At 41.3% G+C, this 25677-nt stretch overlaps 1 protein-coding gene across 6 annotated transcripts in view; it reads left to right on the top strand.

The window, feature by feature from the left end:
* WWP2 (WW domain containing E3 ubiquitin protein ligase 2) overlaps positions 1-25677 on the top strand; it is a 138126-nt gene that overhangs the window by 31572 nt on the left and 80877 nt on the right.

Below are 25677 nucleotides of genomic sequence, written 5' to 3' on the forward strand. Positions count from 1 at the left end.
CTGCTGCAGGGAAATCTAAATCCTGATGTCTATTTATTGCTGTTTGTGGTCAATGGCATAACCGTGGCTGTGGTATCTGGACCCTCCCTCATAAAGCCTCTATTCAGAGCAGGACCATATGTGGTTAGGGACTGCCACAGAAAGAAAGGCTCCTTTTTCTCTTGATATCTGCTGTCTAGAAAATATTTTCTGTACGTGGATTTAGCTTGAGAGAGATGTAGGGGTGGGAGTGTTGCGTCCCAGGGAGAGTGCTGCATTGGTTCAAGCCTGTCCTTTCAGATGGGTGGTATTGAGAGTCCCCTGGTCTTGTCCTTTCTTCTGGGCACACAGAGATGTGGTGAAGCCACTCTGGTTTTGGGAATTGTTTAAAACCAGGGATGTGCCTCTATTTTAATTCTGCAGGGAACTGCCTCATGCTCTGTCTTCTGAGTCGGTCTTTTTTCCCCAAACTCTAGCCTGCCTTTTATGATCTGATTCTTAAGGAGGATGATATTTATTATGTCATTTGGAAATATCCTCGTGGGCATCCTCACATTAGGATCAGCTGCCAACATCGGTGTCCTTTTTGTTTCTTCTTCATTTGCCCCGTCATTATACTTTGCTTTTGATCATAAAGTTAATCGTAGAAAAATTATAAGTTACAGAAAAGCACACAGATGCACAAAGACACTAAAATTCTCCTGTAAGCACAGCACCTAATGATAATTATTGTTAACATTTTGATATATACCTTTCTTTTTTTTTCTTTTTTGTTTTTGCTGAGGAAGATTCACCCTGAGTTAACATCTGTTGCCAATCTTCCTCTTTTTGTATGTGTGCTGCCACCACAGCATGGCCACTGACAGACGAATGGTGTAGATCTGTGCCTGGGAACCGAACCTGGGCTGCCCAAGCAGAGCACACTGAACTTAACCACTAGGCCACTGGGGCTGGCCCTGATGTATACCGTTCTGAGCTTTTTTTCCTGCGTGCAAATATATATTAATATTGAAGATGTCAATGAAACAATTGAGATCATACACAAACATAGTATTTCGCAACATGCCTTTTTGTCTTTAAAATGTATCAATATTTATTTATAATTGTGATAAAATATATATAACATCAAATTTACCATCTTAAACATTTTTTTTAAGTATTCAAATTGATGGCATTAAATACATTCATGTTGTTGTGCAACCATCACCACCATCCGTCTTCAGAACTTTTTCATCTTCTCAAACTCAAACTCTGCCCCCATTAAACAGCAGCTCCCCACTCCCTCCCTCCTTCCCTCAACCCCTCACCATTCTCTTTTCCATCTCGATGAATCTGACTACTTTAGTGCCTCACGAGGGTGGAATCACACAGTATTAGCCCTTCTATGTCTGGCTTATGTCACTCAGCATGATGTCTTCAAGGCCCATTCATGTCGTAGCATGTATCAGAATCTCCTTTTTAAAGGCTGAGTAACATTCCATTGTATGGATACAGGACCACATTTTGTTTATCCATTCATCAGCCAGCAGCGCTTGGGTTGCTTCTGCTTTTTGCCTGTTGTGAACACAGGGCTACAAATACCCCTTCGAGTCCCTGCTCTCAGCTCTTGTGGATGTACACCCAGAAGGAGAATTGCTGGGTCATATGGTAATTCTGTTTTTAAGTTTTTGAGGAACTGCCACACTGTTTTCCATAGCTGCTGTACCATAAAATATATCAATATAGCTTTAATTATGCTTCCAAAATTCAGTTGTTGATAATTGCTTGGCAGATGGCTATGTGAAAAACTTTTAAGGTTAAACATTTGGGTAGTTTTCAGTATTTCACAGTCTCCAATAATACTACGGTAAGCTTAAGTAAATATCCTTGTATCCTTTGTTGAAATTTACTTAACGATAAATTATTGAATATGCCCTTGCTGAGTTTAAACATTTTTCAAGGTTTTTGACACATATTATCAGATTACCCTCCAGAAAAGTTTGACTCATTTAATGTCCCGTCAACAGTGGCTGAGATTGCTGGTTTCTGTTGCACCTTGGCATTTATTGAATTTACTTCTAAAAAAATATATGTATATATTTGCCCATTTGATAATTAACATTATGCCAGACTTGCTTCATCTATTTCTTTTTTGGCTGTAGTATTTTAAAGTAAATTACAGGGGCTGGTGCAGTGGCATAGTGGTTAAGTTTGTGCACTCCACTTCGTGGCCCAGGGTTCACCGGTTCGCATCCTGGGCGCAGACCTACACACCACTCATCAAGCCATGCTTTGGCAGTGTCACACATGGAAGATCTAGAAGGGTTTACAACTAGGATATACACCTATGTACTAGGGCTTTGGGGAGGAAAAAGAAAAAAAAAGAAAAAGAAAGTAAATTACAGATGTCTCAACATTTTATCCTAGATTCTTCAGCATGCATCTGGTAAAAAAGGGACATTTTCTTACAGAATTACCATTACCATTAGCACACCTAGCAATAATAACATGAATTCTTTATTATCACTTAATACTCAGTTCATATTCAGTTTCACCATTTGTCTCAGAGGCTTGAACCTGGATTCGGACAGGGTCCACTCATTGCATCTGGTTGTTCTATCTCTAAAGTCCCCCCAGTTCCGCCTCACCTTTTTTTATGCTGTGATTTATTGAAGGAGACTGAATGTTTTTCAAGTGTGTTTATTGCCTAGTTATTGTTCTTTGCTCATTTTTATATTGAAGTGTACATTTTTCTCTTGGTTTTGATAGAGCTTCTTAGATGTTAAGGCTGTTATTCTTTGTCTTATAATTTGTAAATGTTTTTCCAGTTTTTCATTTGCATTTTAATTTTATAGGCTTTTTTTCCTTTTTTCCAAACAGATGTTTTAACTTTTTGTGGGCAAATCTGTCACCCTGTATACTTTCGATCTTTTTCTTTTATACCTTGAAAGGCTTTCCCTATTCTGAGATCAGATAAATGGTCACCTCTGTTTTTTCTTAGTTCATTGTGATTTTATTTTTCACATTTAATTCTTCATCCAAGCAAATTTGTTTTTGTGTACAGGGTGAATAGGGAACTAATTTAATTTTCCTGATTGCTTTAGCACTACTTATTGAATAATCCCTCTATATCCCCAATGATTTAAGTTGCTACCTTCAGGACATATTAAAAACATATGTATACTTCGGCCTGTTGGGGGACTTTCCATTTCATCTGTTGTTTTGTTAACCTTTTAAAATCACTCTCTCTTAGCTTTGTAACATTACAGTATGTTTTAATATCTGACAGTTCAAGTTTCTCTTCCATGCAAAATCTTCCTCCTTCTTTTCTTTGCATATATGACATCAGCATGTGAATTTGGAAATTATTTTGTGAGGTTCTCCTCTCTTCCTACTCTCGTCCCCTCAATCCTTTGAGATTTTATTGGAATCTTGTCATATGTAAAGTTCCTTTATGGGGAATTTCCATACTGATTTTTCCTAACCAGGAACATGGAATGTCTCTAAATTCATTCAAATCATTTTGAAGTTATCTTTAGATAGATTCTTTTAAATTTTAAAATAGTTTTGATATTATTTTCAGTAGACCCTTTTCCTATTATATTTTCTAACTTGGTGTTGTTGGTATATGACTATTAGTTTCTGCATTTTCTTTTATAATCAGTCAGTTGCTGATTCTTTTTATTTTTGGTTTATAACATTATATAAATTTCAAGTGTACATTATTATATTTCGCTTCTGTATAGACCGCATTGTGTTCACCACCAAAGATCTAGTTTCCATCCGCTGAATTCTTAGTATAGGTTTTTCAATAGATTCTTTCAGGTTTTCTTGGTAGATATTTATGTGGTTTCTCAGATCGATAATTTTGCTCATATTAGGAGCTAATTATGCTTCTTTTTCTCGTTAGTTGGTTTGCATACAACTTCCTGTGTTAGTGGTGATGAAGTGGGCATCCTGCCCTGTCTAATAGACAGGCTTCTGGTGATTCTTCTCTAAGTGTAAAGTTGGTTTTTTTTTTTAAAGATTTTATTTTTTCCTTTTTCTCCCCAAAGCCCCCCGGTACATAGTTGTGTATTCTTCGTTGTGGGTTCCTCTAGTTGTGGCATGTGGGACGCTGCCTCAGCGTGGTCTGACGAGCAGTGCCATGTCCGCGCCCAGGTTTCGAACCGACGAAACACTGGGCCGCCTGCAGTGGAGCGCGCGAACTTAACCACTCGGCCACGGGGCCAGCCCTAAAGTTGGTTTTTAATAACCTGTCTTCTTGGTTTATTAATCATTGTTGTTTTTAAAAAAAATCAGTAAGGAGGTTGAATTTTTATCAAATATATTTTAAGCAACCATCAAATAATTAAATGATTTTTCTTCTTTCAATTTATTATATTTATTTCCTAATAGTAACAATCTTAGAATTTCTAGAATATACCTAATGCTCATGTTAGATTGTTCCTTGAAAATTTTGTTAGAATTCCTTGTAATATTTTATTTGAGGGTTTTCCATCTATATTCATAAGGGACATTTGTCTGTTGTTTTGTACTATTTTTGTCATCTTTGGAATTGAGGCTAAGCTAATTTTATAAAGTAAATCGAAGCACTTTCCAGTTTGGGGAACAGACTCTATAACATGGGAGTTATCTGTTCCCTGAGTGCAGGAAAGAGCTCACCCATAAAACCAACTGGGTCTGGCTGCTTGCTTTGAAATAATTCTTTGGTGACTTTTTTAGTTTTTTCCCCCCATAGTGATTGGTTTGTTCAGCTTTTCTGATTCATCTTGCATCAGTTTTGTTAATTGGTATTTTCTGAGAAAATTGTTTCAGGAGATTTTTCAAATTTTGTAGTATAAAGATTTTAAATAGCATTCTCATTTAAAAAAATGTTTCTAGTCTTTCTCATTTAGAATTTTTGCTATGTATGTTTTTTCTAAAATTTTTTCTTGACTATCATAAATATTTTTATTTTAGCTTTTGATTTTTAATTTATTTTCCACAGGACAACTTCTTGGACTTATTTATCAATTATACCATGTTTTCTAATATTAATTTCCGTTTTTTACTTTATTAACTTTTTTAAACAATTTGTCCTTAGATCTGTTTTATTTATTTATTCATTCAATCAGTCAGTCATTTATAGCTTTTTGAGTTGAAAGCTTAGTGCATTTATTTTCCTTTCTTGTTTAATGATGAAAACATTCTTGCTTGAACTTGCCTTTGATTTTTCTTTCTTTGGGCATTCAGATTTTTTTCTTTCAAAGGAAAGTGCACAAACCTTAAGTGATACAGCTTAATGAATATTTACATATGTCCACATCTGTGTAATCACCACTCCGATCAAGATAGAGAACATTTCCGGGGCCCCAGAAGGTTCCCTGTGTCCTTTCCAGTCAGTATCTCCTTGCCCCACCCTGAGATAAACCACTATTCTGACTTCTTTCACTATTGATTAGTTTTGCCTTTTCTTGAATTTCGTGTCAATGAAATCATATAGTATGTTGTCTTATGCCTGGCCCATCATCATATCTGTGAGATTCATCCATGCTTTTGCATGTAATAATAGATTTGGGGGGGGTGTGGTATCCTATTATATGAATATACTACAATTCATTTGTTCATTCGGCTGTTGGTGGACATTTGGGATGTTCCCAGTTTTTGGGTATAGTGAGCAAAGTTGCTATGAGCATTCTTATGTGTGTATTTTAGAGGACACATACATGCATTTCTATTGAGTGTGTACATATCTAGGGGCCTTGGTTCATAGGGTGGATGGTTTAGCTGTAGTAGAGGCTGTCAGTTTTTTAGTGTCGAGCCAATTTGCCATGCCGTGCGTTTTGCTGTGTTCTGCTCATTGTTTGTAATTGCTGTTGTGATTTTCTCTGTGAGCCCAGAGTGATCCAGGAGGATGATTTCTGTGTTTGCCAGGGCTTGTGTCATTTTGGCAGTGGCTGCAGCCCCTACTGCTCTTGCTGACACCAGCTGGGTTGAGTAGTGAGGCACATTGGATCTGAATCTGATGGAAAATGTGGATTGTAATAGGGCAGGGGGCTGCTTTTTCTTAGCAAAGCAAATCTTCTAGGATAACAATGGCATAGCTGATATATAGAATATTTCAGTCACGTTTCATAAAGCCTTCTATTTAGAGCAAGGCTGTTTTTGGTGATTACAAATGTGTCGTATAGAGAAGTAGGTAAGAACACGTAGACTCTCGAGTCAGACGACCTGGGTTTGACTCCTGATTCCACCAGCTGTGGGACATTGGACAGTCGCTTAACTTCCCTGTGCTTCTGTTTCCTTATCTGTAAAATATTGTTTTGAGATTAAATGAGCTAAATCAGGAACTGACACAGTAAGACCTGTATAAATACCAATAGTAGTAGTAATGGTAATTCTGTCTCCTCTGCTTGCTTTCTTCCCCAAAATTGGGAGGTTCGAATTCCAGAGATGGACAACAGAGACCCTGTTTCTTGATGTGGGACCTCCTTGCCTAAATGGGAGGCAGATCTGAGGTTGTTCCAAGAGAGAATTCTAAGAGTTGACAAAGGCAAAAGCTCTGGGGGAGTGGAGTGGGAAGGCTGTCGTTAACGGGACGGTTCAGCACCATGGTCTTGGTGCCTGTGCTCCTTGGGGAGCTGCTGGGCTGGAGATGTTTCCAGAGTGGTGTCTAAATAAGAATATGGTTACGAAGGGTAGTGGGCCACAGTTGTTCGGTGACTTTTGTCATTGTAGCCTGCCCTTCCTGAAACCACTTGTCCTGGGAAAGGGCCTGGTGGGTTGTGGTTGCCCTACCTGGCGTTTTTCTGTTCCATGAGACATAATTTGTTCTTTCATTTGCTCCCTTGTTTTCCCCTTGGTCGACCTGGAAGTTGACTGGGAAACTTAGCTGGCTGTTTTTCTGCCTCCCCCTGGCAGACAGATGCAGTGGTGGAGGGTTTTACTCAAGTCCTGCAGTTGCATAATGGTCAGCCTTGGCTGACTTTCTGTGAGGGCATTGACCTGGCTATGGCTGCAAAGAAGACTTGGCCAAATGCAGGTTTGGCTCTTAGGGATAGCTCTTGTCATCTCTGTGTGGAAGCCAGATTTTGAGGTTGGATGTTGACTTTTTTAAAAACCTTTTTATTAGGGGAATTTTCAAACATAATCTCCTTCACCCAACTTCAAAAGTTATCAGTGTATGTTTTGTCCGTACCCACCCACTGGATGATCTTGATTTCTGTGTAAATTGGTAGCAGGTAGGATCCAAGACTCAATTTTCTCTTGCAGTGCTGCAGCCGGCCTCATTAACACTGCAGACCTTGGCATGACCAGATTGTCCTGCTCTCAAGGAGGGAAATGTAGCTTGAAGTGGATTTTGTAAAAGTCTTTATTTTAAAATAATTTCAAATTCAGAAACAAGAATAGGACAAAGAACTCCCCTATACCCTTCACCCAACTGTTAATATTTTGATACACTTGCTTTAACATTGTTTCTGTCTATACATACATGTGTAATAATTTTCTATACATACGTGAATGAAAAGTTTTCTAACTTTCTGTAGAGAAATACAAGAAGAACCTTGTGCTTCTTCATCCTGAAATATTTGTCTTTTTTTTTTTTTTTGAGGAAGATTAGCCCTGAGCTAACTGCTGCCAATCCTCCTCTTTTTTTGCTGAGGAAGACTGGCCCTGAGCTAACATCCATGCCCATCTTCCTCTACTTTATATGTGGGACGCCTACCACAGCATGGCTTGCCAAGCGGTGCCATGTCTGCACCCGGGATCTGAACTAGCAAACCCCGGGCTGCCAAAGCGGAACGTGCACACTTAACCGCTGTGCCACCGGGCCAGCCCCTGTGTCTGTTTTTTAAGAAGAATATTTTCTTACATAACCAGTATACAATTCACCAAATCAAGAAGTTAAAATTTTTTACAGTATTGTTATTTAATTCAGATTTTCCATTTGCTGCAATAATACCCTTAAAGTGAATTTTTCCCCCTGGTCCAAGATCCTATGTAACATTATACATTGCATTTAGTCGTCATGTCTCTCTAAATCAGGGATCAGTTCCAAAGCCTGTTTTTGTCTTACGTGACACTGTCATTATTGAAGAAAACAAGACCAGTCGTTTTTTTTTTTTTTGAGGAAGCTCAGCCCTGAGCTAACATCTGCTGCCTATCCTCCTCTTTTTGCCAACGAATATTGGCCCTGAGCTAACATCCTCCTCTTCCTCTACTTTATATGCCCATCTTCCTCTACTTTATATGTGGGACACCTTCCACAGCATGACTTGACAAACGGTGCGTAGGTCTGCACCTGGAATCTGAACCCTGGGCTGCCAAAGCAGAGCATGTGAACTTAACTGCTACACCACCGGGCAAAGGCCAGTCTTTTTGTAGAATCCCCTCAATTTGGCTTCGTCTGATGTCTCCTCATGATTAGATTCAAGGTATACATTTTTTTGCAGGAACACTCCAGAATTTATGTTGTGCCCTTCTCAGTGTGTCATATCAGGAGGCACATGACTTGGCTTGTTTCATTATTGATGATGTTAACTTTGATCATTTGGTTAAGGTGGTGTCTGCCAGATTTCTCCACTGTAAAATTACTATTTTCTCTGTATAATTAAAAAGTAATTTATGGGGAGATACTTTGAGACTATGTAAATATCTGTTCCTCATCACAACTTCACCTACTACTTTTTGCATTTATTAATGTTCCTTAATGATTTTTGTCTGAATCAGTTATTACTGTGATGGTTGCAAAAAGTTTTTTTCCAATTTTATCATTCCTTCTACATTTATTAGTTGGCATACTACTGCAGGAAAGAGCTTTTCCTTTTCCTTTATATATGCATGTATGTATATATCATCAGTCCCAACTCATGGATTCTTCTTTTGTTCAGTGGATTATCATTTATTACTGCCATTATTTTGATGCTCGAATAATCCCTGGTTTGGCCAGTGGACGCCTCTTCAAGCTTGCTCCTCCAACCTTTTGACATGTCCTCATCATTTATTTTTTTCCAGCCATTATCCAATATAGATAGAATTTACTATATGATAAAGATGGCATTTAAAATCAGTACAGAATGACCATCAGCTAACCCAGTGGTTTTCAAAGTGTGGTTCCCCAGACTAGCAGCAAGGGCATCACCTGGAAACATGTTAGAAATGTAAACTCTGAGGCCCTGTCCCAGACCCGCAGAATGAGAATCTCTGGAGGTGGGCCCAGCAGTCTGTTTTAACAAACCCTCCAGGGATTTCTATGCACACTCAAGTCCGAGAACCACCAAGCTACCACTTGGGAAAAAATGAAATTAGATACCTTCCTTATACCAACACTTGTGATGGTTTTCTTTATTTAGTTTTTAAACATTTACCTCTTTAATCAATCTGGATTGGGGCTGGCCACGTGGCCGAGTGGTTAAGTTCACGCGCTCTGCTTCAGCAGCCCAGGGATTTGCCCGTTCTGATCCTGGGTGCGGACATGGCACCACTCGTCAGGCCATGCTGAGGTGGCGTCCCACGTAGCACAACCAGAGGCACTCACAACTAGAATATACAACTATTTACTGGGGGCTTTGGGGAGAAGAAGAAGAAGGAAAAAAAAAGAAGATTGGCAACAGTTGTTAGCTCAGGTGCCAATTTAAAAAAAAATCTGGATTTTATTTTGGTATGTGATGTAGGATAAGGATGTGGTTGTATTTTTCCTAATGGGTTTTATATATTCTCACTGTTTTCATTGAAGGGAATGTCAACATCAGATTGGACATATCTCTTCTCACTGCTCTTGTGCTTTAAAACTTTCTTGGCTCTTGAGCCTTCATTTTTCCTGACAGATTTTATATCTGTCTGTTCATCTATCTGTGCACATGTACACACACACACCCATGTCACACATACACACAGACATGTAAATATCTATTTCAGTGTCTGTATATTAAACACCATGCGTTCTTACTGAAACCTTCAATTCTAATTGAACCCCAGAGGATTCTTCCTAACCTTCCTCCTTGCCGTGTGAGAACTCTGGCTCTCAACATCGTCCATGCATTCACTCATTTCCTCAGTTCTACAATACATAGAAGAATTGCTGTACCCATACCACTGCGAAAAATAAAGTAGACTTCGAAAAGCCCCCTGCTCATGCTCTCTGTTTTCTATGTATGTCTCTTTTCTTTCCCTGTGTGTCTCCCAAATTAAAAAAAAGAAAAAGAAAGAAAACAAACAACTCTCTGTTTATTTAAAAATCTTATAAGCGGAGGGTTGTTATGGTACTTTACGTTCGAAGAACAGATAGGCCAGTCATGAGGGGTGCACCACCTCCCTCGCGCTTCCATAAGGACGGAGCGTTCTGGTGGGTGGGCTGTACGTCTCAAGGAGGCACGCCTGACAGACAGTGCATGCAATTATTTTAAAGTAAACACAGTGCTGTTTTTCCAGTTTTCAACTGAAAAATAAATAAAACTACGGATCCTTGGAACTTGAGTCAGAGGAAGAAGAGAGAAAATGAAAAAGTTGCTCTACAGTTAAAAACAATTTTAAATTTAAATTTGAAAAATTGTTCATGATTTCTTTCTGAGGAGGAGCTGGGCAAGGAACAAAAGTGAAAGGCAGTATGTGACAGTCTGTAAGCTGATGGGGAGATATTCTTTAGGACATAGCTGCAAACTCCAGTGCCTTGAATAGGCCTGATGGTAGACATGGCCACACCAGTCCTGCAGAGCCAATTATTTTTATGAACCTGTTAAACTACAAGCCCTAGTTATTTCTATCTCGTGGAATGCTTACAGGAAATTTCTGAGAAATTTTGTCTTGCTCCGAAAATTGAAAATATTAGCAATTTTTTTCCTGATTTTTATAAAAGCAATGCCTGCTCCTAAAACTGAAAATATTATTATTTTTATTATTGTTGTTATTTCCATGCTAATTGAAAGAAAGACAAAAACCGTTCTGAGTGCTTAGTATGTATCAGGCATTATTCTGAATTATATACATGCACACACATACACATACACATATACTCTTACTCAGTCCTCCTCTGTCCCCATGAGGTAGATTGTATTGCCAGCCCCTTTGATGAGGAATCAGACAGATGTTATGTAACTTGCCCAAGGCCCCACAGTATGTGGTGGCAGATTTGGGATTTAATCTGGGCCTTTTGGTCCCAGAGCATTGCCTGTAACCTCTGCATCTCCTGCCTTTCCGTGAAGGAGAAGGTTAAAATCACTTGAAATTCTGGTATTCAGAGCTAATCCTGTTAATCTTTTGTTATATATCTGCTAAGCTTTTTTTTTGGTATGTAAATCATATATGTATGTATGTGTATATGTATAACTTTTTTTCCAAAATGGGTACTCATTGTCCATATTGCTTTGCAACTTGTTCTTTTCACCATTTTTTTCCACCTCAATGAAACTAGATCATTTTTAATGGCTGTAATAGCATTTTTTGGGGGTGAATGCACCATAGTTTAACCATTCTTTTATTTATTTATTTATTTAATGTATTTATTTTTAAAGATTTTATTCCTTTTTCTCCCCAAAGCCCCCTGGTACATAGTTGCATATTTTTCGTTGTGGGTCCTTCTAGTTGTGGCATGTTGGATGCTGCCTCAGCATGGCCTGATGAACGGTGCCATGTTTGTACCCCGGATCCAAACCGGTGAAACCCTGGGCTGCCGAAATGTAGTGTGCGAACTTAACCACTCGGCCATGGGGCCAGCCCCATAACCATTCTTTTATTGTTGGCCATTTCTCCTTCTTTGCTATTATAAACAAGACTTGTTAGTAAATTCTTGTAAAGATTATTGTGCTCTTTGGGGAGTAAACTCCTAGGCGTGCAGTTGCTGGGTCAAAAGGTAGGTGTGTTTCAAGGTTGTTGTTGTTGTTTTTATTTTTGTTTTGAGGAAGATCAGCCCTGAGCTAACATCTGCCACCAATCCTCCTCCTTTTGCTGAGGAAGATTGGTCCTGAGCTAACATCCGTGCCCATCTTCCTCTCTTTTATATGTGGGACGCCCGCCACAGCATGGCTTGATGAGCGGCACATAGATCCGTGCCTGGGATTCGAACCGGTGAACCCCAGGCTGCTGAGGTTGAGCACATGATCTTAACTGCTATGCCACTGAGCTGGCCCCTGTTTCAAGGTTTTGACGCCTAAGGCCTGGGTCTGCTGCACAGCTGGGATCACTTCACACACTTGCCCTGCGTGGGCCTGTGAACCTGCTCCCCTACCCTCAAGGGCATTGGGCACTGCCAGTCTTTTTAACTCTGCTGGTTTGTTAGGTGGAAATCGATTTCTGTTATTTTAGTTTGCATCTCTTATCATTTCTCCTCTCCCTTTTCTTCTTGAGAAGCTATGCCCTCATGCCCTGCTGTAAGTGCTTGTACCAAAGTTGCCTGTCACCTTCATGTTGCTAAACCCAGTGGTCAATTCTCACCCAATACTCAGTTCCCTTACAGATTGCCTAATGGACAATCCCTCCTCCTTGATGTACTTTTTTCACTTGGTTTTCAGGACACCATACCCAACTGGCTTTCTGTCTGTCTGCTGATCACTCTTCTTCAGTCTCTTTTGCTGGTTTCCTCCTTGCCAATCTGAAAACACTGGGAGACCCCGAGTTGGCTTGGTCCTGCATCCACTTGTCAATTTACACCCCTTCTTTTTGTGATCTTTAACCTCAATGGCTTTAAATTTGGTCTGTACGCCTATGACGCCCAGCCTGGGCCTCTCCCCTGGCAACCCAAGGCAGTATTTCCAGATGTATTGTTAACATCCTCGAATTAACATGTTAAAAGCTGAACTCCTGCTTTCCCATGGCTTCCTCCATTTCAGGCAGTGGTGATTCTCTATTACTCAGACTAAAAACCTTGGTGTCCTCCTTGACGTTACTCTTCCTGTTACAACCCACATCCAGTCCGTCAGCATGTCCTGTCTGCATTACCTTCAAGATGCATCAGAGGATCTGACCGTGGCTCACCATGACTGCTGCCATCACCTGGGTTCAACTCACTGTCACTTCTCAGCTGTTAGGAGGCAGAGGTCCCCCACTGGTCTCCCTGCATCTGCCTGTGTCTCCCTATAGTGCATTTTTGAACCCAGCAGCCAGAATAATACCAACCATAAATCAGACCCTCCAGTGGTTGCCCATCACACTGAGAGTAAAAACCAAAGTCCTTCCCTAACTGCCTAAAAGGCCCTCCCTGGTCTTCCTGTCACCTCTCTGTTACCTCATCTTAACCATTCTCCCCTCACCAAACCCCCTTCTGGCCCACAGGCCTCCTTCTGTTCCTCTAGCCTACTGTTGCTCTTGCCTCAGGGCCTTTGGGCTGGCCTTACCTTCTTACTGAAGTAATCTTCCTCATGTGTCCTCATGGCTTGCTTTCTCACCCCCTTCCAGTCTACTCAGATGTCACCTCAGTGAGGTCTTCCCTGACCATGCTGTTTTTTCAAAACGTGTACAATTCCATGATGTAAAAGAAAATTTACCAAGTTGTGCAATGTCCCCATGAACTTTCCCATCATCCCAGTAAGATCCCTCCTGCCCATTTACTGTTAATTCCCATCCCCACCCCTGGCCTCTGGCAACTACTAGTCTGCTCGTTGTCTCTGTAGATTTGCCTTTTCTGGACATTTCATATAAATGGAGTCAGACAGCATGTTACCTTGACCAGAGACTATCTTAATTGTAACACCTCCCTACTCAATAATCCCTATTTCCTTTTCTTTATTTTCTTTTTAGCAGTATCCCCATATAATACTATGTATTTTATTTATTTATCTCACTTATTGTCCTCTACAAGTAGAATGTAAGCTCCGTGGGGACAAGCATTGTTTGATTTTTGTTTACTTGTGTGCATGCCTCCACCCCATGCCTAGAATACAGAGAAGATGCTAATATATACATATATAATATAAAATATATTTTACATATGAAATAAATAATATATATAGTGCATATATACATATATTTAATTAGATTAGTGAGGATGAAGGTCTTTTCTTGTGACATAGGTTTTTGTGGCCAGTGTCATGGCTCGCCTCTGAGGCAGGGGTAGCGCCAGGGTGGTGCTGGGTGCCCACTCTGGGGACGCATTGGGCTGAATCCGTCGCCAGCCTCCAAATGCAAGCCTTTGTTTCATTTTGCCTCATCCGGTTGCAGTTACATCAGTGACTACTGTTTTCTTGATTGGCACAAGATGCCAGGCGTTGGGATTAAAAACCATCTTTAATAGTCTCTGAAAAGCTCTCTGTGTGTTGCTTTCCATCATCCTGCACCTCAGGCAGATATGGCCAAGCCAGAACCTCAAGGAATTCCCAAAGAAGCCAAAAGCAACCCCCTCCCCTGACCCCACGTCCCCAGCTTCTCAGAGTTACAGCCGGACCCAGTTCGTGGCTACAGTGTCAGTGGAGAGCTGTTTAAAAGAAAAGGTCCTTTTAGCCAGGAGTCGTCTCAAAAGCAAACACACAGGCCCCTGCAACGAATGTTAAAACAGACCTGCTCTCTGTGTCACCAGCTGAGAAGCTGCCTTTGTGTAACCTCACTTGAAGAAAGAAGAAAAGCTTTCTGTCAGGAATCCCTGCCCCTGTACGTGGCTGCCTCCGCGTAGCCTGTGGTTTACCGCCGCCTCTAGAGTGTTCTGTACGCGTATCAGCTTTGGAAGTCAGTCAACCTCGTGGGATTGTGGACTTGAGCAAAGAGTGATTCCACCCCTCAAAACCTGAGTGCCGACGCGGCTATTCCCCTTTTTCTAGAGGTATATTGTGACCTTTTTCATATTAGTCCATAGTAAGTGGTCAAGACATTTTTTCCAGCTTTTCCTTTTTTCCTTTTTAGACAAAATAATTTCTCTATGTTAGATCAGGGTTTTGTGTGAGAGGAAATTTCCTTCTTCTCCATGGGACATTTTCTTAGGATTGTGAGACCTGCCTGGAGCAGGGGAAGGATATGAAGTTTATTTACCAGCGTTCACAGAATAAATGCCTTTGAGCACCGGCTAGATGCTAGAGATGCAGCAGTGGACAAGGCAGACAGCATCACTGTCCTCCTGGAATTTAGGATCTAGAGAGGAAAACAGACAGATGGTAAACAAACTGTAAACTATTCCGCTTGTGATGGGTGGTGGAGGAAAGTGCAGGATGCTTTGGGAGTCTATCACTGAGGACTTAGCCTAGGCTGGGGTCGGGGGATGTCAGGACAGGAGGACTCCAGAAGGAAGAGAAGGGATTGCCCAGGCTGGCAGGAGAAAAGCATTCCAGACTGAGAGGATAGCATATGGGAAGCTTTGAGGCAGGAGCGAGCTTGGTGCAGTCAAGTTACACAGAGAAGGGCCCTGGGGCCAGCCAAGCCTGGTGCGTGAGAGAGCTGCTCGAGATGATGACCAAACATGGCAGGGAGGAGGCGCTGGAGCAGCACTGTCCAACGGAAATATGATGTGAGCCACATATGTTATTTAAAATTTTCTAGTAGCCACGTTAAAAAAAGGAAAAACAAAAACAGGTGACATTAATTTTGGTGTATTTTATTTAGTCCAATATATTGAAAATGTCATTATTTTATATGTAACCAATGTAAAGAAAACTATTAATGGGAGATTTTTACTTTTTTTTTTTTTTGTATCATGTCTTTGAAACCCAGTGTGTGGTTTACCCTCACAGCACCTCTCAGTCTGGACCATCCACGTTTCTAGTTCTCAGTGGTCATATGTTGGACAGTGCAGGTCTAGAGGTTAAGTTACTAAAGGAAGACTTGGAAAACTTCTAAATTGAGTTGGTAGTGTAGGACTGTACTGTTTGTACAGTTCTAGAAACTTCTTCCATTCCTCTTAAGCCTGTCCCGCAGTGGCGTCATGCCATCTCCTGGAGGACACATGCTGTTTCTAATCAGCTGCGTAGCATTCAGCTTCTGAACCAACAGCTGTTATAGGCATGAAATGGTGGCCTTGCACTGAGCCCAGATCGGTGACAGGAAAATGAGACCGTTGCCTGGATATGAGCTGTTTCCTGCCTCTTGCCAAAAAAAACCCTGAAACATTTCATCTGATGTTTGGGCCTCTGCTTTGCTCCAGTTATTTGAAAGAGGCTCCCGCCCGATTGTCCATTCCAAGCTCCCAGGTTCTCCCAGGGGAGACGCTGCTGCGGCTGCTGGAATAGTATTAAGATCAAGCCTCATTTATCTCATGTGACTGCTTTATTTTCCCTTTTCCTTTGGTCTTCTAGGATTCTAGGAGTATTTTTCTTAGAGTAAGAGACTTATTCTTGTAGGAGAGTGGTATGTCGGGAGGGAAAGCGATCCTAGACCAGAGTAAGAATGCCACAGTCACACGAATGGCACAGTTAGTGCCATTGTAGGGACAGAGCGGGGATTTGCACCTCAGTGGCAGGCCTGGCCTGGAGGATGCTGTTATTATGTACAGGACAGCAAGGCTCACGTTTCTCAGAATATTGCTGTCTGTGTCTTCCCTCCCTCACTCTCTCAATTAATTAATTAATTTTTATTTACACATATATTACACAAATTCATTCTCTTGGAGAGGGGGGACGTTGCAGTAAAGACTGAATTCACCTTGAACATGCCCCTTCTTCCATCCTAAAACCCTAAATTCCTCAATGGATAGATTGCTTCTGTATGTATTTTTAAAGATTTGGAGAATGCATTAAGTGAAAAATCAAAGAGGACACCTTTTGGGTCTAGGATGAAGTCAGTTTTGCAGTTTATATATGTGTATTTGTGCTAGTGTTTGCAGGTACAGCGACTTCATACAGAGTTGACAGCAGTGAGTTATATCATGGGGAAGGAATTTGGAATGTGTGTGTTTATGGGGTAGGTGTCGTATTTTGCCTTTCTGTATTTGAATTTTTTGTAATAAGCATGTTTCTGTAATTTTTTATTTCTTAATATTATTTATTGTGAAGACAGTATATAGCAAAAATGGGAAAACAACTTTAAACTTTTAATTATGGAAAGTTTCAAACATAAATAAAAGTAGAGAGAATAGTATAATGAACCATCCTGTACACATTACCCATTTCATTTTATTTTTTCTATTTTTTTATTAAATTTTTTTTTTTTTTTTTTTTTTTTTGGTGAGGAAGATTCGCCGTGAGCTAACATCTATTTCCAATCTTCCTCTTTTTGTATATGAGCTGCCACTACAACATGGCCACTGACAGATGAGTGGTGTAGGTCCATGCCCAGGAACCAAACCCAGGCCACTGAAGCAGAGCACACCGAACTTAACCACTAAGCTACCGGGGCTGGCCCTCCATTACCCATTTTAACAGTGATCAGTACTTGTCCAGTTGTCTTTCATCTGTGGCCCCCACTTTTTTGGGGAGTATTTGAAAGCAAATCTTAGACATCATGTCATTTCATTGTAGACACTTCCATATGCATGTCTAACTGATGTGGAAATTAAGGAAATAATGTGTCCACTATGCAGATAGTGGAAATTAAAAAAATCAAACCTGTAGTTCATAATCTTACTCTTCAAACACAGCTTATTATTTTTCTGTGGTTCATTTATTTCTTTGCCTCTTTACATACTTATTTTTATAGGGTTTTAAAATAATAGAGTGCATTCTATAACTTCATGTTCTTTTTTTTTAACTTAACATTTTAGTATGAATGATTTTCTATGTCCTTATACACTCTTCATAATCATTAATCCAAATCTTGATTGTGGCATAATATTTCACTCATCTGAAATTGTAATTTTTAAAAAGCCATTTTTTTAAAAGGGGGAATTTTTTTTTATTGTGAAATGATTACCACAGTAAGTTTAATTAACATCCATCCTCTCAAATAGATACAAAAAGAAAAAAGTGTTTTTTCCCTTGTGATGAGAACTTTTAGGATTTACTCTCTTAGCAACTTTCAAATAGACCCTACAGCATTGTTAACTAGAGTCACCGTGGTGCACGTTACATCCCCAGTCCTTATTTATCTATAACTGGAAGTTTGTGTTTTTTGACTGCCTTCATCTAATTCCTCCACATTGCTGATTTTTTAAAAGCAGGATCTTAACCACAAAATTTCTCTTCTAGCTGGGCTCCTATGTTTTGCTATTCAAAGACCATTGAAAAGGAGGTTTGTTCATTGAAAGTGTGTCTCTACCGTGTTTATAAACATGGCTTTGATCCTGTGCGACAGGGAGAGGTGGTGTGGGGCTGAGGTTCCCTGAGGGCACAGAGAATGGAGGAGCTGTTAAAGTGGGCCTGATTCCTCTAGGAATTGGGGGACCAGGACTTTCTCTCCTGGGGGGGAAGAGGAGCTCTCATGACGAGGCAGCAGCAACTCATGTGAACTCACAGTTTGCTCTAAAGACTTACCTTTCCCGGATCTGTATTTATTTCCCCCAGATCACTTAAAAATTTTAAAAATATGCTACAGCTTGACAAACAGTGAGATTTACCAAGACAACTGAGGCCTTGTGTTAAAGCGGCCCTTAGTTGGTTCAAAAGAGATTCTTTGTCTATGATGTACCTCATTAGATGGATGACTGTGATGAATAGCCAATTTTGAAGTGTGCATGCATGTGCGCTTTTTTTTTCTTTAAGTAAAAAAATGTGTGTGTAGCTGCATGGGCTTTGGCTACAGAATACTGGGACCCTGAATCAAGAGAAATAAGCATGATTGTAATTGACAAATCTGTCAGGTACAGAAAGGAGGATGCGTGTGCCTAAGCCCCCCTCCTGCTTCCCTTTGGTAGGAGGGCAGCTGTCCCTCCTTCTCTTATGTAAGGGCAGACTCTCCATCCTTGCTTCGGAGCCCGGCTTTTCCTGCCTTCTCAGGAATCCTTCCTGATTTTTCTCCTGCCTCTTGGACTGTTCTTCTCTGTCTTCTTTGCAAGGTCATCTGCATCTGACTATTAACTGTGAGTTTCCTGCCATTCCATCCTCTTCTTCTGTGGTCACATTCCAGTCCATACCTCTTCTTTATGCATAACCACCATGTGCTGGTGACCCACAGATTTGAATCTCCATCCTAGACTTCTCCTCTGAGCTCTATACCACATACCTAACTATGGTCTTGCCATCTCAGAAGTGCTGCCAAATCGACATGTCCAAATCTGAACTCATCACCTCTTCCTCAGACTTGGTCTTCTTCCAGTGTTCCATATTTCAATGTATAGATCCTTCATTTGCCCAGGTAAGTAAGTTAGAAACCCAGGAGTCATCTTTGATTCCAACACCTCTCTTTTTTTTTTTTTTTTTTTTTTTGAGGAAGATTAGCCTTGAGTTAACATCTGCTTCCAATCCTCCTCTTTTTGCTGAGGAAGGCTGGCCCTGAGCTAACATCCGTGCCCATCTTCCTCTACTTTATACATGGGACGCCTATCACAGCATGGCTTGTCAAGTGGTGCCATGTCCGCACCCAGGATCCGAACCGATGAACCCCAGGCTGCCGAAGCGGAACATGGGCACTTAACTGCTGCACCACCGGGCCGACCCCCCAACGCCTGTCTTGCTCACCCCTTTTGCTAATCTATTTTCAGATTCTCTTGGTTTTTACCTTTACAAGTCTGCCTACTTCGTTCATCTCCACGTCTACTCCCCTGGTCCTTTCCTGTGGCCTCCCGTCTGCTCTGCCTGTATCTACCCTTACTTCCTTCCAGTCAGTTTTCCCTACTGCAGACAGAATGATTTTTGAAATCATAAAGCTGATCTTGTCACACCTTGATTAAAAACCTTTAAGTATCATGCTGCTACTCTTAGGATAGAGAAAAACTCTGCAACATGGTGGACCCACAAGGCATTATCTGCAATGTCTGGCCACTACCTACTCCTACACCATTTCCTACTCCATTTGGATCACATCTCGTTTCAGCCCTGTTATTCAGTTTCCTGAATGCATGCAGCTAATTGTGCCATAGGGCCTTTGCACATGGCATTTCCTCTGCCTGGAATGGTCATCCTCCCCACTCTACTCTACCCCCCAACCTGCTAGCTATCTGCCTGAAACTTCAGATCACAGTTGAGTTGTCAGTTCCTCAGGAAACTTTTCCTGATTTCCTGACCAGGCCAAATATCCAACGTTCATGGGACCATAGATCTCTTACATGAAATCTGTTTCACAGTTGCAACTTTGCATTTCTTTGTGAGATTTTTTAATTGCTTCTGTTTCTCCCACTTACTGATGAGGTTCCTGAAAGCAGAAACTATGTCTGTTTTCATTCTTCAATATAATTCAGCTTCTAGCACAGTTTCAGGCAGATGGTGGGTGCCCAGAAAATGCTTCTTGAATGAATGAACCAGAAAGAAAAAGAAAAGTTTATTAACTGCCTTTGTAAAATGAAGCTATTTTCATTTTTAGAGGAGTTAATACAATTCCCAGTAGACTAGAACTTTAATTTAGAGATGATTAAGGCTGGACCCCCAGCAGCCGTACACACAGAAGAGGTTTCAAGGCCAAGGTAGACTGTTCCTTCCACCCTGTGTTCTGGGAAGACCCTGCCAAGGTGTGAGTGGTGGGGGCCAAGAGGACGTGGGGTGAAGCAGAGTCAACACTGGTATCCCCAAGAATGCCAGTGTTTACAACCAGATGCTAGCTTGGTAGAAAAGACTTTCTCTTGTTAGACTCTGGCTAAGATTGGAAGCCAAGGAGACATTGTAACAGTAAATCCTGGAAGCCTCTGGCTTCCTTTACTGTGAAGGGAAGGTGAAAGAGCGTTCTCTTTAAGCCTGGGGTAGACTCCAGCCTGTGTGTGTCTGAATTACGGGGAACCAGGGAGTGGAACAGGGACTGTTTACTCTCTGCCCTTCTGGAATTTCCTCCGGTTCCGTTCCTCTGTGCACCAGTGTTTCACAGCTGTGTGTAGAATGAACACTGACCTGTTAATGAATGCCCTGCTTATTTTCACTTTCTTTTGATGGGCCTATGGGATTGAGGGCAGAGGGAGGCAAGAAGAAGGAGGTCTGTTTGTTCCATTAGTGCCTCTGTTAAGGCCAAATCAGTCAGATCTTCATCGGGCTTCTTTGACTCTTGACACAAGAGTACTTGGTCTCCCTTATAAGTATCCTACTTTTGTGCCCTGTTTGATTTTTCTCAAATTTCCAGGTAAATCCTTACATTTGTAGTCTGAGTTAGGAAACAAAAGAAAAAAAAGTTTTTTCTTTTTAAAATACGTAAGTGTGAAGACCAGCCTGGTGGCTCAGTGGTTAAGTGCGCACGTTCCGCTTTGGCGGCCCAGGGTTCGCTGGTTCGGATCCCGGGTGCAGACATGGCACCACTTGGCAAGCCATGCTGTGGTAGGCATCCCACATATAAAGTAGAGGAAGATGGGCACGGATGTTAGCTCAGGGCCAGTCTCCCTCAGCAAGAAGAGGAGGATTGGCAGCAGATGTTAGCTCAATGCTAATCATCCTCAAAAAAAAAAAGTAAATGTGTACATGCACGTACATCTTGGTGGTGTGGGAGCAGGGAGGGACAGTGGCGATCAAGGATTCTAAACTAGAAAGTTCTTTCATATACTACAGTGAAACTGTCCAGGCAGGACTTCTGGGTTTCATAACTGAAGTGCATTATAGTGGCACAGTTTGGCAGTTCTCGTTTATGTAGTTTCTTCTTTTCCTGGAATAAGGAAGGCAACTTCCATGCGCTATTTATCTATACTGATTAGTACCATATGCAAAAAGCATATTCAAAAGGCAGAGTCAAGAAAGGGAAAAAGGAACTCTTAGAAAAATATTACTCATCCTTGTTGCACATAACAACTCTTCCCAATAGGAAATTATTAACCTGAAGCTACTTGCAAATCTGAGGCTTTGAAGTAAGGAAAAATAAGAGGAGGGGTTATTCCCTGAGCAGCTTGATTGGGTATTTCTACCTTTTTGTATTTCAAACTGTATGTGTAATGTTGAATTCTTGTAAGTTTTTTAGTTTATTGTCACTGTTTGTGCCTTAGGTATGCTGGCTTGAAAAGAAAGACTATTATAGAAAATGTCAAGCTCACAAAAAGATAGAAAGAATAGTCCATGAATCCCTGTGTGCCCATCACCCAGCTCCACAGCTATCTAAGAATGGCCATTTCTGTTTCATCTTAACTTCCCACCTGACCCTCCACTGGATTATTTTTATATAAATCTCAGTTGTATTTTTTCTTTCTTTTTTTTTTCTGAGGAAGACTGGCCCTGTGCTAACATCTGTGTTCATCTTCCTCTACTTTATATGTGGGACTCCTACCACAGCATGGCTTGTCAAGCGGTGCTGTGTCCGCACCCGGGATCCGAACCGGTGAACCCCGAGCCGCCGAAGTGGAACGTGCGCACTTAACCGCTACACCACCAGGCTGGCAATCTCAGTTGTATTTCATCTACAGATATTTCAGTTTGTGTCTCCAAAAGATAAAGCCTTTTAAAAACCATAATCATAACACCAATTTCATACCTAAAAAACTAAATGGTAATTATTTAATATCATCAGATATCCAGTCGGGTTTTATATTTCCCCAGTTGTCTTATAAAGTTTTTCTTTTTCCTACCATTGGTTTGTTTCCATGAGGATCCAAACAGATTGATATGTCTCCTAAGTCTCTTTTAACCCATAGGTTCTCCTTCCACTTTTTACGCCTTACAATTTGTTGTCGGAGAAACTGGACGTTTTGTCCCATAGTTTCCCATGTTTTGGGTTTTGCTGTTTGTGTCCCTGCAGTGTGGTTTAACATGTTCCTCTGTCCCTCTGTTTCCTGTCAACTCATGGGTGGGTCTGATCTGATCTGGGTTCTGTTTTTTCCTTTTTGATGAGGTGGCATGTGCTTCCATCAGGAGGCACCTACTGCCTACTTGTCTCTCTTGGTGTGCTGGCTTTTGAGGGCTTCTCCTGGCACGGCCCTTGAGATTTTCCAAATTTTTTCCCCTGCATTCTAATATCCAGTCCTCCAGCTAACTGTAGACCTCCATAAAGTAGCATTACGAAGGATGGGTAATGAGTGGGTGCTTGGAACAGAAGGGCACAGTCCTGTGACTGAAGAAGTGTGCTGTTTGCTGAAGTTCACGTGAGCTCAAGACTGTGGCTTTCTCAGAGGAGCTAAAGTCTCTTGCTAGCGGAGTATTTTCATTCTATGTGTTCCATTTGGTTGCAGTTGAATCTCACTTCCTCCAGCCGTTCTCTAAGTTGGTGCTTTTTGCAGCCCCTGCCTATGATTTGCCCAAAGTTTTGGTTCCAAGAGGCTGGTGGGCCTGTAGGGCCTGGCCGATGTGCTCAGTGGGGAGTCATGGGTCTTTCCTAATACGTGCTGGGCGGGAGGCCAACGTAGAGTCTCCCTTAGGCACTGTGTTGCCAGAAGACCCTGCCATTACTGTGGCCCAAGTCACCATCTGCTCCCACCTGGAATATTGCAGTGACCTCCTGTCTGATTTTGTCTGCTTCAGACCTTGCTTCTTCTGTAGCCAGAGTGATTGTGCTGCAACAGGAGTTGTGTCCCTTCCTTGCTCAAGATCTTGTAATGGTTGGGGCTTGCCCCATGGCCCAGTGGTTAAGTTCGGCACTTTCCACTTTGGTGGCCTGGGTTCTGTTCCTGTGTGCGGACCTACACCACTTGTGGGCAGCCATGCTGTAGTGGCAACCCACGTGCAAAATAGATGAAGATTAGCACAGATATTAGCTCAGGGTGAATCTTCCTCAGCAAAAAAACACAAAAAAAACCCCTCTAATGTCTCCCAATCTCATGCAGAGTAAACGCCAGAGATCTTGCAAGAGCTCCAAGGCCTTTCTCATGAACTCTGGTTACCTGCTGCCCTCATCTCATGCTCCTCTGTCCCCTCATCCACTCTAGCCACATCGGCCTCTCTACTGTTCATCAGACATGCGAGGCATGCGCCCACCTGGGGCCACTGTGCTTCCTTTTCTCTCTGTCTAGAATATTCATCCTCCAGATACTCCTGCCCCATCCTTCTTTCAGTCTTTGCTCCGTTGTCACCTTCCCAGTGAAACTTTCCCACCACCCCAGGACCTTGTCCCACCTCTGGTACTCTCCACCCCTTTCCTCGTTTCATTTTTTCCTACTGCATTTGCCACTTTCTAACAGATCATGCAATTTACTAAAAAAAAATTGTTCATTGTCTGTTTCACCCAACTAGAATACAAATACCCAGAGCACAGAGTTTTGTGTTTTGTTCCTGTTGCATCTCAGGGACTAAACTAGTGGGTGCTCACTACACATATGGAGTTGCGTGACCACAGATAGAGCAGGGCGTGACGACTCTGAGAGTAGCTTGTAAGCTTCCTATGCTAAACCTGACTAGTTATGCAAATTTACTCACTACACCCATTTTTTCATCATTTTCTTGAGTTTTGAGCAGTACCTCAAAGCCAGTAAGAAGACATGCTGGAAGAGAAAGGCCCTTTGTAGAGTCGTCAGTGTGGCTGTACTGAAACCCGAGGGCCCCAGAGTTGAGGTGGCTAATGCTGCTATTTATAGCTAAGATTCCAGTATAAGTTTTCCAGCCACACTTACTCTTTTCAGCCTCCCCTGTATTCTCAAGTCTGTCACTCAATTAGCTAATGGTTTCTTTAGTCCCATTATGCATTGTAGGGCTCCCCTGGCTCAGGTATTTTTTTTTAAGAGAATAATGGGGTGTTCTGTTCTCAGAGGTTTAATTTTTTAATAGCCTTGCCAATTTAAGAAAATCTTTTCCAACTTTTTATTATGAAACTTTCAAACATACAAAAGAATTGAAAGAATAACGTAATGAACACCCAAATGCCCTTTACCTAGATACGCATTTGTTTTACCTGTATGTGTGAGCCTGTGGGGCTGTGCATTTTTTTTCCTGAACCATTTGGAGGTAAATTTCAGATATCATAACTCCTAAAATCTTCAGCCTATCCTCCTCTAAAACCATTTGAGAATAAGTACAGATATCATCATAATCTTCTCTTGCATCTCCCAAGAATGAGAACGTTCTTATATAAAACCATAGTACCATTAATGAACCTAAGAAAATCAACAGTAATTTCAGACATCATCTGATAGCCAGTCTGGATGCAAATTTCTCCAATTGTCCCAAGAATATTTTTTTCAAACCAAAGTTTAGTCAGAATTCACACATGGCATTTAGTGATTATGTTTCCTTAAATCCTGAAGAGTCTCCTTCCTTCCCCTTTTTTAAAAAAATAAGAAATGTAGAGCCAGTGCTGTTGGCCTAGGGGTTAAAGTTTGGCATGCTTTGCTTCAGTAGCCCGGGTTCGGTTCCTTGGTGCGGAACCACATCACTTGTCTGTCAGTAGCCATGCTGTGGTGGTGGCTCACATAGAAAAACCAGAAGAACCTTCAAGTATACACAACTATGTACTGGGGCTTTGGGGGGAAAAGGGAAGAAAAAGAAAAGGAGGAAGATTGGCAACAGATGTTAGCTTAGGGCAAATCTTCCCCTGCAGAAAAAAACAAAAAACCAAGAAATGTATTTAATAACATTGACTTTTTGAAGAGTCCAGGACCGTTACTATATAGATGTCACATATTCTGGATTTGTCTGATTGTTTCCTCTTGGTGTCATTGAGTTTGTTTCTCTATCCCTTATTTCACGTACACTGGGAAGGACATTTAAGAGGCTTGATTGGATTCAGGTTAAATCCTTTTAACGAGAAGGCTTTAAAAGAAGTGGTGTTGTGTACTTCATACTGCATCACATCAGGAACCATGTGGGTGTCTGGTTGTCTGGTTCTTAGCAATGCTCAATTTGATTACTTAGTTATGTTATGGTAGCGATGGCCAGATGTCTCTCTGGCTCTCTTTGTTTTTAGTAA

This window comes from Equus caballus, chromosome 3, assembly GCF_041296265.1.
Source record: "Equus caballus isolate H_3958 breed thoroughbred chromosome 3, TB-T2T, whole genome shotgun sequence".
NCBI classification, from domain to species: domain Eukaryota; kingdom Metazoa; phylum Chordata; class Mammalia; order Perissodactyla; family Equidae; genus Equus; species Equus caballus.